This window comes from Leptodactylus fuscus, chromosome 4 (assembly GCF_031893055.1).
Source record: "Leptodactylus fuscus isolate aLepFus1 chromosome 4, aLepFus1.hap2, whole genome shotgun sequence".
Classification (NCBI taxonomy): domain Eukaryota; kingdom Metazoa; phylum Chordata; class Amphibia; order Anura; family Leptodactylidae; genus Leptodactylus; species Leptodactylus fuscus.
Genome location: NC_134268.1, coordinates 89,810,730 through 89,826,003, shown reverse-complemented (window position 1 = coordinate 89,826,003; position 15,274 = coordinate 89,810,730).

The window sequence follows — 15,274 nt, the reverse complement described above, 5'->3', positions numbered from 1 at the left end:
CACCCTCGGCTCTGATGTAGGAGAGCCGAGGGTGCACTTGAACCCTTGTGCACCCTCAGCTCTGCTACATCAGAGCCGAGGGTGCGCTTGAACCCTTGTGCACACTCTGCTTCATCAAGCTAATAGAATGCATTGGCCAGCGCTGATTGGCCAATGTATTCTATTAGCCTGATGAAGTAGAGCTGAATGTGTGTGCTAAGCACACTCATTCAGCACTGCTTCATCACGTCAATACAATGCATTAGCCAGTGCTGATTGGCCAGAGTACGGAATTCGGCCAATCAGCGCTGGCCAATGCATTCTATTAGCCCGATGAAGTAGAGCTGAATGTGTGTGCTAAGCACACACATTCAGCACTGCTTCATCACGCCAATACAATGCATTAGCCAGTGCTGATTGGCCAGAGTACGGAACTCGACCAATCAGCGCTGGCTCTGCTGGAGGAGGCGGAGTCTAAGATCGCTCCACACCAGTCTCCATTCAGGTCCGACCTTAGACTCCGCCTCCTCCGGCAGAGCCAGCGCTGATTGGCCGAAGGCTGGCCAATGCATTCCTATGCGAATGCAGAGACTTAGCAGTGCTGAGTCAGTTTTGCTCAACTACACATCTGATGCACACTCGGCACTGCTACATCAGATGTAGCAATCTGATGTAGCAGAGCCGAGGGTGCACTAGAACCCCTGTGCAAACTCAGTTCACGCTAATAGAATGCATTGGCCAGCGCTGATTGGCCAATGCATTCTATTAGCCCGATGAAGTAGAGCTGAATGTGTGTGCTAAGCACACACATTCAGCACTGCTTCATCACGCCAATACAATGCATTAGCCAGTGCTGATTGGCCAGAGTACGGAATTCGGCCAATCAGCGCTGGCCAATGCATTCTATTAGCCCGATGAAGTAGAGCTGAATGTGTGTGCTAAGCACACACATTCAGCACTGCTTCATCACGCCAATACAATGCATTAGCCAGTGCTGATTGGCCAGAGTACGGAATTCGGCCAATCAGCGCTGGCTCTGCTGGAGGAGGCGGAGTCTAAGGTCGGACCTGAATGGAGACTGGTGTGGAGCGATCTTAGACTCCGCCTCCTCCAGCAGAGCCAGCGCTGATTGGCCGAATTCCGTACTCTGGCCAATCAGCACTGGCTAATGCATTGTATTGGCGTGATGAAGCAGTGCTGAATGTGTGTGCTTAGCACACACATTCAGCTCTACTTCATCGGGCTAATAGAATGCATTGGCCAGTGCTGATTGGCCAGAGTACGGAATTCGGCCAATCAGCGCTGGCCAATGCATTCTATTAGCCCGATGAAGCAGTGCTGAATGTGTGTGCTTAGCACACACATTCAGCTCTACTTCATCGGGCTAATAGAATGCATTGGCCAGCGCTGATTGGCCAGAGTACGGAATTCGGCCAATCAGCGCTGGCTCTGCTGGAGGAGGCGGAGTCTAAGATCGCTCCACACCAGTCTCCATTCAGGTCCGACCTTAGACTCCGCCTCCTCCAGCAGAGCCAGCGCTGATTGGCCGAATTCCGTACTCTGGCCAATCAGCACTGGCTAATGCATTGTATTGGCATGATGAAGCAGTGCTGAATGTGTGTGCTTAGCACACACATTCAGCTCTACTTCATCGGGCTAATAGAATGCATTGGCCAGCGCTGATTGGCCGAATTCCGTACTCTGGCCAATCAGCACTGGCTAATGCATTGTATTGGCGTGATGAAGCAGTGCTGAATGTGTGTGCTTAGCACACACATTCAGCTCTACTTCATCGGGCTAATAGAATGCATTGGCCAGCGCTGATTGGCCGAATTCCGTACTCTGGCCAATCAGCACTGGCTAATGCATTGTATTGGCGTGATGAAGCAGTGCTGAATGAGTGTGCTTAGCACACACATTCAGCTCTACTTCATCGGGCTAATAGAATGCATTGGCCAGCGCTGATTGGCCGAATTCCGTACTCTGGCCAATCAGCACTGGCTAATGCATTGTATTGGCGTGATGAAGCAGTGCTGAATGTGTGTGCTTAGCACACACATTCAGCTCTACTTCATCGGGCTAATAGAATGCATTGGCCAGCGCTGATTGGCCGAATTCCGTACTCTGGCCAATCAGCACTGGCTAATGCATTGTATTGGCGTGATGAAGCAGTGCTGAATGAGTGTGCTTAGCACACACATTCAGCTCTACTTCATCGGGCTAATAGAATGCATTGGCCAATCAGCGCTGGCCAATGCATTCTATTAGCGTGAACTGAGTTTGCACAGGGGTTCTAGTGCACCCTCGGCTCTGCTACATCAGATTGCTACATCTGATGTAGCAGTGCCGAGTGTGCATCAGATGTGTAGTTGAGCAAAACTAACTCAGCACTACTAAGTCTCTGCATTCGCATAGGAATGCATTGGCCAGCCTTCGGCCAATCAGCGCTGGCTCTGCCGGAGGAGGCGGAGTCTAAGGTCCGACCTGAATGGAGACTGGTGTGGAGCGATCTTAGACTCCGCCTCCTCCAGCAGAGCCAGCGCTGATTGGCCGAATTCCGTACTCTGGCCAATCAGCACTGGCTAATGCATTGTATTGGCGTGATGAAGCAGTGCTGAATGTGTGTGCTTAGCACACACATTCAGCTCTACTTCATCGAGCTAATAGAATGCATTGGCCAGCGCTGATTGGCCAGAGTACGGAATTCGGCCAATCAGCGCTGGCTCTGCTGGAGGAGGCGGAGTCTAAGGTCGGACCTGAATGGAGACTGGTGTGGAGCGATCTTAGACTCCGCCTCCTCCAGCAGAGCCAGCGCTGATTGGTCGAGTTCCGTACTCTGGCCAATCAGCACTGGCCAATGCATTTCTATGGGGAAAAGTTAGCTTGCGAAAATCGCAAACTGACAGGGATTTCCATGAAATAAAGTGACTTTTATGCCCCCAGACATGCTTCCCCTGCTGTCCCAGTGTCATTCCAGGGTGTTGGTATCATTTCCTGGGGTGTCATAGTGGACTTGGTGACCCTCCAGACACGAATTTGGGTTTCCCCCTTAACGAGTTTATGTTCCCCATAGACTATAATGGGGTTCGAAACCCATTCGAACACTCGAACAGTGAGCGGCTGTTCGAATCGAATTTCGAACCTCGAACATTTTAGTGTTCGCTCATCTCTAGTCATTATATTTCAATAATGACTGTAGGTATGTTCTACTAAGTGTATTATCTAATTACTGACCTTTACTATATACTATATACATTGAAGGGATTTATCTATGCACTTGTTGCTATTCTATTAGTGTGTGTATATGGGGTCAGTTATTGTTTATTTGATTATTTTGTACTCCTACATTTTGTGATCTGATTGATCTCTTTGGGGGCCCCTCTGGCTACTGGTTCTTCTGGGGGGTTGTGGTATTTGTCTGCTAATTGTTAGTGGACCTTCCCCTGTGTGTCTCCATGTATCTTTTTATGTGTATTTATTATAGTTAATTAATAAAATATTTATGTATTTTATTTTTTGGTTTCATTCTTTTGGAGTTATCTGGATAGGATTAGCCAGAATTTCATTCACAAGTATTGTATAAAGCATTTTTTGCTGCAGCATTTCTGCAGCGGCAAAACCACTGTGTTTTCCCAATGTGGGGCTTCATCCTTAGGGTGCATTCACACAGAGTAACGTGCCGCGTGACCTGACACGTATACGCCGTGTGAGATTTTGCGGGCCGTATACGCTCCCATTGATTTCAATGGGAGCGTATACGGCCCGCAAAATCTTGCACGCCGTATACGTGCCAGGTCACGCGGCACGTTACTCCGTGTGAATGGGCCCTCATGCAGACATTAATATCTTCAGTTTACAGACAACGAATAAATCAGGTGTAGTCTGATCCTGCAGCCTTACTCCCATCCACTACAGACTGATATAAATGGACCCCTTCTCTCTCTGTTCTACTGACCCAAATTTAGATCACTGTAGAACCTTCCGAATGTTAATACAGATACTAAAAAGCAGCTTTGTGTAACAGCATACTAGGAACTTAACGTGACTTAATGCCACATTTCTCTGAAAAGTGCCAAGTCAAACTTTGGGAAGTGTTTGCTGATAGGGAGGTTCTTCTCCTTTTGTTTAGAAAATGCCATATTAACTAACAAAAAGGGCCATATCTGTTATTTTGGAGGCATTTTGAGTCCTAGGCCAGTTACACCATAAAGTTAGTGATAGTCTTGCAACTAAAACTGCACAATGCGACTAACTGTTGCATCATTCCAACTTTGCAACCTCTGATTGACACAATACGGCAATAGAAGTGGATGGAAGAAGTCATGCTCCAGTCATGCAACTTGTCATTATTTAGCCATGGCCTAATGCTTGTCCAGCAACAGCAAAGAAAGCATCTGGTTTGTAAACTTCTCCCTTTTCTTGAGTTCACTTCATGATTCTGCTCTGAAAACTGTTTAGTCAAGGTCCCTCCAGTGTGCAGCTTGTTGAAAAAGCTGTCAGACTGGTTTAGACACATCTTTTCGGTACTGATAAGTAAAAAGTTCACAAATACAGAATGCAGTGAGATAAAACCAGAGCAGGCTGTATGTTTGAGCTTTTGTTTTCATCTTCCAGATAGCGATCCTCTAAGTGTTACACTTGCTATTATGATGGAGTTTGGAAAACTTAGACACTATTGTGTTTTGGAGCTCCTCTGCTTGTTTTTGATAGGTTATGTTACTGGGATGCCTGCAAGTACATTGTTTTACAGGCAGACCTAGAGATCACTTCAGCCACACCCGGAAAAAGGCAGTGCATTTCCAACACAAGTTTCTTTTTTAACCCCTTCAAGGATAAAACGATGGTTCCTTGTTGTCTACGGATCTTTGTGCAGTTGAAAATGAAACATATAGCGTGCATCATGGAGAAAGGTAATTGGAAAGGTTAAAACTGTGTTTCCCATTGTAATTAATCATAAAGTAATTTTCCAGATTCCCTAATGAACAATTTTGCTTTACCTGCACTGCTTGCTTATAAGCAGCCACAATATTATTTAATTTTCTTACTTGTATAATGCCAACATATTCCACAGTGCTTTACAGACATTGTCAATCACTGTCCCATATAGGAATCACAATCTATATTCTCTATCAATATGTATTTGAGGTGTGGGAGGAAAATGCAGTACCCAGAGGAAAGCAACGCAAACACAGGGTATGTGCACTGGCTAAAGCAGAGGACATGTCTATCAGACTAGGTTTACATCTGCGCCTGGGCTCTGCTCAGGGTTTCCGTCCCTGTATCCACTTAAAAAAATGTGGAGACAAAAGTTCTGCAAGCAGGACTTTATTCTCCACATTTTTCGGGTGGAAACCCGGTGTACCCCATTATAGTCTATGGAGCCACTGGGTTTCTGTGGGAAACCGCTTTTTTAATTGGATTAGGTTTCCATTCATGGCGTCTCCAAGCGGACCCCACAAATGGTAACCCAAATGCAGATGTGAACCTAGTATCCAGTGACAGATCTGGCATGAGTCCTGTTCCTGTCATTACTTAGTCTCTAAAAAATAATGGTTGTGCATACTTATATTTGATGCCTACACTTCCACTCAGGAAAAAGAGATAGCGATAATCTCTGGGATCCATTTAGAATTTCCTAGTATTTCTATTTTTGTTGGGGGGGGGGGTTGGGTAAGATTGGAGAAGGTTGCATCACCTTCATGTGTCTGATTATTTAATCCACTACACAAATTAGAAGACAATTTTAGGCCACGGTCCCACGTTGCGGAAACACAGTGGCAAAAAAACACTGCAATTCATTAACACATGCCCTGATATGCCAACTTTTTGGAAAAGGGCATGGGGAAGAAATAAACTGTGGATCTGAACATTGAATAACCTTATTCCAGTGGATTTGCTTTATTCAAATTCTGCACCTCTTTGGACGTTAAGGACCCATCCATTGGAAATTGAAAAGGAATTTAATACAGTCTTCTGCCTCAGATTCCTCTCCACTTTCTGGCTCAAGGGTTTCCACAGATGAATGGTGCTTATCAGCAGAGTATTCCGTGAGGTCGGTTCTGTGACTGAATTAGCAAGATTGAGCAGTTTGCTTTTGTTTAATCTTTTCCTAACATCTGCCGTACTAATATGGCAGATGTCGAGTATTTAAAGATGTTGACCGCTCAATAGCCGGGTGGCTGCCATATCCACCGGGTGTCTGTTGTTTTATATAGTAGACACCCAGCACTAATGTCCATGATCAGTGCTCACATCAATCGCAAGCATTATCCCTTCTGGTGCCTTGATCAAAGCTGACTGAGGCGCCATTTTACTGGCAGTACGTGGGCACCGTCATTTTGCCAGAGAGTAACTTCCACAGATAACGGGCCCTATTTACTTACCAATCCTCACTTCTGGTCACGGCCGCCGGCTCTTCCCCTTCTGTGGAGGTGACTGTGAGCAGGAGGGGAATCGGTAAGTAAGGCCGTGTGCTAACGAACCCCACAAACACTGATATCATTATACTTCAGGGTCTTTTCAGACCCCAGAGTATAATGATTGGAGACCAAAGGGAGGCGAGGAACATAAAAAACACTGTTACTTACCTCTCCTGGGCTTCAGAAGGCTTCAAGCCTACTTGGTGATGTCCGGTACATCATTGAAGATGGCCAAGATCAGCAGGAAATGCACTGGAGCTCAGGAGAGGTACAGTGTTTTTTTATGTTTGTATCCTCCCTTGGGTCTCTAATTATTATACTCTGGGGTATGAAAACCCCCCAGAGTATAATAATTACTCATGGGTGGTCCACATTGGGGAATAATACTGTGTGCAGGGGCCACTATGGGGCATAATACTTTGTGCAGGGGGCACTATGGGGAATAATACTGTGTGCAGAGGCCACTATGGGGCATAATACTGTGTGCAGGGGCCACTATGGGGCATAATTCTATGTGCAGGGGCCACTATGGGGCATCATACTGTGTTCAGGGGCCACTATAGGGCATAATATAGGGCAGGGGGTACTATAGGGAATAATACTGTGTGCAGGGGGCACTATGGGGCATAATAGTGTGTGCAGGGGCCACTATGGGGTAGAATACTGTGTGCAGGGGCCACTATGGGGCATAATACTGTGTGCAGGGGCCACAATGGGGCATCATACTGTGTGCAGGGGCCACTATGGGGCATAATAATACGTGCTGGAATGCAGTTGCGATCGGTCGGGGTCAGGGGCCAAGTCAAATGTTCGCCTTGGTGCGAGGTCTCGACACACATCATTACTAAAACCTTCCTACAGAAAGCACTCTCCCAGATAGTCAGCCCCTTCCTCTCCAAACTTGCGGACCTCCGGGCCGACTTTCTAAATGTAGGGAAGGCAGTGTGCACTGACATTTACCTTGCACTCATCAGCTCTTGCCTGTCATCTTGTAAGCCAACTCTTTCATTCTAACAAAGCCCATTTCCTCATAGAGGAAAATCACAGCCGTAGAAGCAATATTTGAATTAAGGGCTTGCCTGAATTCCATGTGATGCTGCTACACTTTCATTGACCTGTTGGGGCAGGAAAGTGCTGCTAAAATGGAAGTGGATAGAATAGGGTGACCCACCCATGATCTATGTAGCGCCGCACCTCCCATGAGGCGACCTGAAACGAATGCTTCAGGCGGCGCTATGCCAAGGTCCCGGGGAGGGCGGCATTTTTGCTTACCTAAGCCAGTCCAGGACAAGCTGTCCTGGACTGGCTTAGCGTCACCGAGCGGTGAATTGGGGAGGCCAATGGAGCAGCGCTGCTCCAGCGGCCTCCCCTCACGCTCAGGCAGAGAGCAGGTCATCTCCGTGCCTGCTCTCTGCCTGCTAACACCATTCTGCCCTGCCCCCTTCGCTCCGCCCCCATTTGTTCCGCCCCGCCCCCTCCTCCCGGGGGGGCTTTCTGTCGTCCGCCTCGGGCGGCGAAAAAGGCAGGTTCACCCCTGGGTCTATGGCCTACTCACCACCATAGACACCTCTGAGATCCTCCAAGCCACCAGGGAGAGGGAAGCTATCAAATAAAAAGATGCAGTGCTTTGTCATGTCCAAGATATTGTCTTTCATGGATTAGAGTAGACTTCCCCATAAATTCATATCGCCATAATCTAAGAAGCTTTCCAGAAAGACCCAGCTACAAAGCTCCAACTAACCTCTAATGAACTAGGCTACGACTCTTTGTGAGTTATACGCTATAGTTGAAGCTCTGCAAAATGAGGAGTGAAAAACATTTTTTTACTGATAACCTTGGATCATTGGATTACTAAAAGTTCAATTTAAAGGAACATGAACAGATCTTCTCATATAGTCTAAAACAAACTGACAATTTAAAGGGCTTTTTACTCCATAATTAGGGCATGAAAAATGAAAAAAATAAAAAAATTAAAATTTGGACTCTGGAACAATAAATGGTTAATTCTAACATTTTTACACTCCATTTTTGAAAAGTGGCTTTGCTTAGCCTGATGAGCTGGTGCACACCAGATTATTCAATATCACAATCTCATTTTAGTAAGAGGGTGGTTTAGAAAGTGCATGATTGTGCAAAATTTGATAACAATGCAACATAGACTTCAGTAAAACTGACTATAAAAATTCCCATAATGATAAATCTAATCCAGCAGTAACTAAGGCTGATTTCACAATACACGAATGTTGGACATGAGACTCGTTCCGTGTGTGAGCCAGATTTACTGTCTGTACTTTATGCCGAGAAAAACTCTTAGCCTAAGGCTGGGTTTACATGGTTTTTTTGGGCCAGATTTTGATGCGGAATCCGCGTCAGAATCCGGCTAAAAACACAGCTTCCCATTGAAATCAAAGCTACGCACTTTGAGGAGGTAGGGGTGACAAAAAAGTAGTATTATTATATTACAAGTAATATTAGTATTATGGATCTATATTATAAATGCAATACATACAATTTCCATCATACATAGATTCTGTATGACATATTCTGTATGTTGACATAAACTGTATCATATGTGCAACTAATAAATATAATTATTTTTTACTAAAGTTTTTATTTTTATTTTCTTTGAATGAGGTTGCAATTTGCAATAATAAAATGTCAAAGATATCTGATAACAGTGATACAATGTACATTCACTTCCAAAATGACTGAAGACCAGGCTATTGTATCTCCTACACTTTTTCTTGTTTGTCTTGAACTATATGAAAGCTTCACCTTTTAAATTACATAAAATGTATTGTTCAACATATGATAATATTTTAGTAAATATGTTCCATTTCTTCATTATTCATTAGTATGGTAGAGGAGTAATAGACTAAATAGTCTGCACAATCGTTCCTACAACTAGACATGGTCACTGAATCTTTGTGCTGGCTTTCTATTTTCCTGTTTGGAAACAGCAGCAGCATAAAAAAAAATATTTTCTCCCTCCCCCTTCCTGTCAGGACAAGAAAGGGAAATAATGTGTTTAGTACAAAAGTAACAGTCAAACAGTTAGTTTGTCTTCCAGTTTCATAGCCTGAGCTGAAACAATTGCTCTGGCCTGGAAAAGAGGTGGGAATTATGTGCAGCTTCTCTTTGCTGCTGTCTGATGATGGGAGATGTCACAGAAATGTTGTCAATAGATAGAGCTAAGTATTTTTGGAATACTGTCTGTCTTCTGTATGTCGGCATGTATGTGTGCATTCATTTCAACCATTTTACATCTTTTTATTACAAATTTAAGGCATTTCTAATCGAACAAAAAGCAAAACAAAACTCAAAGTAGATACCCTAGTTCTGAAAATACTGCAAAATGAAAAAAGAGGTTACAAGATAAACTATAACCAGTGATACCAGTTAGTTTCAGATATTACAGTACATTGTTCTCAAACTTGGTGGTCATAACTTTCCAGTGCCAAAGAGATAATATAGCAAGGGTTTAAATTTCATAGAAGATCATGGAATCTTCTTCACACCATCACATCCTACTATTATAAATGTGAAAGTTTGTGTGTTTGGATGTTTGTTAGTCAATCACGCAAAAACGGCTTAACAGATTTGAATTAAATTTGACACATAGATAGTTTGTAACCTCGATTAAAACATAGGCTACTTTTTATCCCGGTAAATGACATGGCTTCACAACTGTTATGAATGTATGTTCACATACTATATTATACTGCTCTTGGCTGCAGCTTATCTCAGCTTCTGATAAAGCCAAGTCTGTTATCTCTCTGTGTAAACACTCTGCTAACCCTCAGTCCATTCTGTACATGCATTTGCATATTATCTGATCTGCTCCAGGCAACATACTGACACATTGGATGGGAAAACACCTTTAATCCAAATAGGCAGTTTGCTACTTTTAAACATGTCGGGAAGAAGAAAATCTAATTTGTTGCAAAATTCTAAAACAACGACAGCTATGAACGTAGCCAGAAGTCAACAGAGTTCTCCTCAAGCGGAGATGACGGGGATCATCGGTTCCAACAACACGCTCATTATATGGCGTCCCAGCGAGCTGCTGAAATGCTGGAACAATCACAGGCACAGAGCAAGTAACGAGTTCAGCGGCAGGCCAGCTTGACAGCTGCCGAAAGGCTGGAGCAGGTGGATCATCAACGCCAACAACATGCTCATTACATGGGTTCCGAGTGAGCTGCTGAGATGCCGGAACAATCACAGGAATGGCATGAGGAACAAGTTCAGCAGCAGGACAGCTTAAAGAGGACCTTTCACCACTTTTGGGCACATGCAGTGTTATATACTGCTGGAAAGCTGACAGTGCGCCGAGTTCAGTGCACTGTCGGCTTTCCCGATCTGTGCCCGGTGTAAAGAGCTTACGGTGCCGGTACCGTAGTGCTCTATGGTCAGAAGGGCGTTTCTGACCATTAGCCAGAGATGTCCTTCTGCCTCGCGGCGCCAATCACGCTGTACTGTGGAGCGGAGAGGAACGCCCCCTCCCTCTGCTCACACAGCTCGTCCATAGACGAGCATTATCAGGAGCGGGAGGGGGTGTTCCTCCCGGCTCCACAGCACAGCGTGATTGGCGCCGCGAGGCAGAAGGACGTCTCTGGCTAATGGTCAGAAACGCCCTTCTGACCATAGAGCACTACGGTACCGGCACCGTAAGCTCTTTACACCGGGCACAGATCGGGAAAGCCAACAGTGCGCTGAATTCAGCGCACTGTCAGCTTTCCAGCAGTATATACCACTGCCTGTGCCCAAAAGTGGTGAAAGGTCCTCTTTAAGAGCTGCATAAAAGCCGGAGCACAATTTGCTGAATAAAGGCAGATCATCGACGCCAACAACACACAGACGAAGTCGCAGGCAGAGGCTAGTACTGAGTAAAAGGCATCCCCTTTATTATGTATGGCAGTGTATTTTACACACTTCATGACAGCATATTTACTACCAGAAACCAACAGCCTTGCAACTTTTAGAGATGGTTAAGCAGTATCTAACATATGCCATATGTTTTATAGTATTCTATAATATTTTCATATATATGTTGCAGATTCAGAAGCTTCACAGATAAAGTGAAAGTAATCTAAATATATATATATATATATATATATATATATATATATATATATATATAGCACCCGTCTTGATCTTGCATTTAACTTTATGTTTTCTTCTTAGTAGTATTTAGTTATTAATGCAAAGGGATATGATTTGTTACATAAAACATAATAGGAATACAACAGACTTTGAGATAATCTAGTTAGTGTAATATTGACAAATGAAATTAAAATGATTTTGTTAACTCAACATTTAAGAAATCCGAGTTCATCATCTTTGCCCCACCTCACACAGCCCCCTACCTGACCTATCATTTACCTCAGTCCCCATAGGTCTGTTGCAATGGAATAACTTTGACTCTGAACTATCCCTCAAACCACTTAAATAAGCCCTCAATACCTCCTGTTGATTCCAACTCAAGAACATTCATAGAATCCGCTCCTTTCTCATCCATGAAACTACAAAAATACTAGTTCACGCCATCATCATCTCCCACTTAGATTACATGGCTTCCCAGCAAATGCTCTCACCCCCCTTCAGTCAAACTTAAACTCTGCCGCTTGCCTAATCCACCTCTCCTACCGTTTTTCATCAGTCTCAATATACAAAACCACCCACAACCTGTCCCCTCCAAATATCTCTGACCTAATCTCCTGCTACGTGCCTACGCGCAGCCTCCATTCCTCTCAAAAGCTCCTGCTCTGCTCTATTCTTATCCGCTCTTCACACAATTGTCTGGAACTTCTTCCATGCATCTTCCATACTCTGGAACTCGCTACTATGACACAAAAGATTGTCTCCCACAATCACAAGCTTCAAGGGTACCCTAAAGACTCACCTATTCAGAAAGGTCTACAACCCCCAATAACACTACTGCCACCAAACCATCATCCGCACAGTCTCTACCCTCACCTACTGTCTCTATCACCTATGTAAGCCCTTACAGGCAAGGCCCACTATCCCACCATCACTGTTAGTATTGCACTAATTTTGTGTATTTTGTGTATTGTATGTAAATCTTCAAATGTGCTCTCCATAGAATTAATGGTACTCTATAAATAATAATAAATAATAATACTATAGATGTGCAGGCGTACCATAACAAATGCTTGTATACATCCATTGCTGTTAGCGAACATTTTGATTAATTGAATTTCTCTTTTTCAGAGTAAAAAGTATTTCAGGCCTTATTGTACAGTAACTGGCTGTCCTTTCAGACAATGTGAAGATGTGGACTGAATCATGGTAACCGAACAGGAATGCGCACAAAACAGCTGCATGTGCACAGCAGAGGCAGTAAAATAAGTTTTGTGCTACAGGGAACAGCTGGATGTCTTCTTCGCTCTTCATAGACAAGGCTGTGTGGACCTTTAATAATACATATCTGTGCTCTATGCTGCACAGCTGTCAATGCCATGTTCTGGATGCCAATTATCAGTTTACACTAGAACACAGGTGTGACTTCTGGTCCATTGTATAAGTAGTTCATCTACAGTGGTGGATGTCCATATCCTAAATCATTTGTGAGTGAACAAGAATATTTAAGGAGGACCTGACATCTCTTAACCAGTCTGTTTTAGTAAATTCCCCATAATAAAATATTTCTGGTGCAACCTTTCATATAACTCTGCAGTTTGTAATTAATACTAGAAATTGTACAAATAAATTGACAATTGGAGCATAACACGGTGGCCCATTAGTTAGCATTACAGCACTGGAATTCTTGGGTTCGAATCCCGCCAGGGACAACATCTGCAAGGAGTTTTTATGTTCTCCCCGTGTTTGTGTGGATTTCCTCCCATTCTACAAAGACATACTGATAGGAAAAAAAATGTACATTGTGATCCCGATATCGGGCTCACAATCTACATAAAAATAAATAAATTGACAATTGGGTGATATAAGTTGGTAGTGTGTCCCTCCATACTTGTAATCTCTCCTTTCAGTGCTTACAGTGGCACCTCTTTGACAAAAAGATGGTAATACCCTGTAATCATAAATTTCCAGGAGGAATAGCAGAGAAAAGTAACATAGTGAAGTTCTACTAAAGATACTCAAGAATTGTTGATTCATGAGGACTACAGATATTTTCTAGATGAATTTGAATAAAATGCTCTGCTCCAAACTGGAAAGGATCCCAGAGTCGTCCAATATATAAAATTTAACTTTTATTTCATTCCATTAAAAAGAGGGTTACACGAGTTTTCAAATCAAGATTTTGCTACGCGTTTCGGTACCGGAGTACCTTCCTCATGGCATATTTTCTAGGCCCTCGTTCACAGCAGCGTTTGGATTCCGCATGGGGACCCCCCCCAAACGGAATACCAAACGCAAGTGCAAAGCGCTGTGCTGTAAAAGCACACGGACCCCATAGACTATAATGGGGTCCGTGTGCTTACCGGCAGATCTCCGCAGGGATGGTGTGGACAGGAAAGTAGTTCACAATCTACTTTCCTGCCCGGATAATGCGGACAGTGTGCGGCAAGCACACGGACCCCATTATAGTCTAAGGGTTCTGTGTGCTTTTACAGCACAGCGCTTGTATTCCGTTCGGGGGTCTCCATGTGGACACTCCCCGGACAGAAAACAAAAGCAGATGTGAACAGGACATAGGAGTGGTAATAGATCCTCCTTCAGACAGCTGTATACAGATGTAGCATAGTTAACCTGAACTTCTACAATTGGTTAAACTGCTGCAATATGATATCTTATCACAAAAACCAACAAAACACAATGAAAAGTCACTGAAAAATGTTTTTTCCCAATGACTTTCCATAGTTTTTATTGTCTTTAGTGATAAGATATCACTTCATACTAATTTCAGAAGTTTGGGTTAAATATGCTACATCTTTGTAGCACAATTGTTTAACCAACTAGATGAATATGTTTTTTTTTTTTTTTTTTTAAATTGTGTCATTAATTCAGAGGTGTGCATATTCCTGAGGAAGTCTAAAGAGTGAGACGTGTTTGACTATCACATTCACTGTTGGTCAGCATCTGTGTAATTGGTCATTCTCCATTAGGCCTCATACGCAAAAACATGGCTACTGTATGGAGTTCTGTACAGAGTTGCACTGTCTTTTATGTGTTGCTGTACATTGCTTACTTAAAGTATATACTGTTGCAAAGCTGATTGGCTTCAGTTCTGCCATTACCTATCTTGGTTCCAGAGATATTGGTGCTGCTAGTTTGAGTACTGATATCACAGCACTATCAGAGGGGTTGACCTCACAGCTCAGCAGTGACATTGATACCGAAACCAACAGCATCAAAACACTTCTACTATTGGAGGACATGAAAGGTCCCCTTTAAATGCTGTATTTAAGTAAATTGGCTGAGCTGCAATACCAATCACAGCCATTTTACTCTGTACTTGTTAAGCAATGAAGAGGGTGTTGGACCACTTGCTGATCCTAAGGATAGGTCATCAATACCATAAAAATGACAAAATGCTTAAAATCAAGAGTGACCATGTAAGCACAGGCACTTCTCTATTAGGCCTAGTTCACATCTGCGTTTGGTAATCCATTCAGGGATTCCAATTGGGAAGCCCCCGAACGAAATACCGAATGCATTAAAAAGTGGTTACCTAAGAAACCACATGAACCCAATAGACTATAATGGGATCCATGTGGTTTACACTCGGTGTCCGCTCGAATCATGAAAGCAGCACTTTTCTCTCTGCATTTTTAGTGAAACCGAGTGGAAACCATACACACCCCATTATAGTTGAAGGGGTCCATGTGGTTTCTTAGCTGACTGCTTTTTAATGTGTTTGGTACTTCATTCATTATATCCCCAAGCGGACT